The sequence below is a fragment of the Triticum aestivum genome, chromosome 3B (genome assembly GCF_018294505.1).
Source record: "Triticum aestivum cultivar Chinese Spring chromosome 3B, IWGSC CS RefSeq v2.1, whole genome shotgun sequence".
NCBI classification, from domain to species: domain Eukaryota; kingdom Viridiplantae; phylum Streptophyta; class Magnoliopsida; order Poales; family Poaceae; genus Triticum; species Triticum aestivum.
This window is the reverse complement of record NC_057801.1, coordinates 823,616,478-823,616,844: the sequence shown is the minus strand read 5'-3', so window position 1 is coordinate 823,616,844 and position 367 is coordinate 823,616,478.

The window sequence follows — 367 nt, the reverse complement described above, 5'->3', positions numbered from 1 at the left end:
AGCATCGAAGTCCTTATATTAATTCATCCCCAAAACTAGAAATATATATGTTATCACAGGCTCTAAGCTAAGGGTTAGCAGATTTGCTTGACAACAATATCCATCCATTCCAGGGATTGTTATACAGGAAATCTCGGTCTTTTACCGCCTGAAATATAAAATATTCATATTAAATTCAAATTCAAATTTTTTTATGGACAAAATACTAAATTTGTACTACATGCATACCTGTTGGCATAATTCAAACAATGCATGAGTTAGTTTAAGAAGTGACCAAGGTCGCCAGTTAATTAGGTTTGGAGAGTTTACGTGTTTTAGCTTTTTTAGGCAAATCCACGTGTTTTAGTAGTAGTGTATACTGTATAGG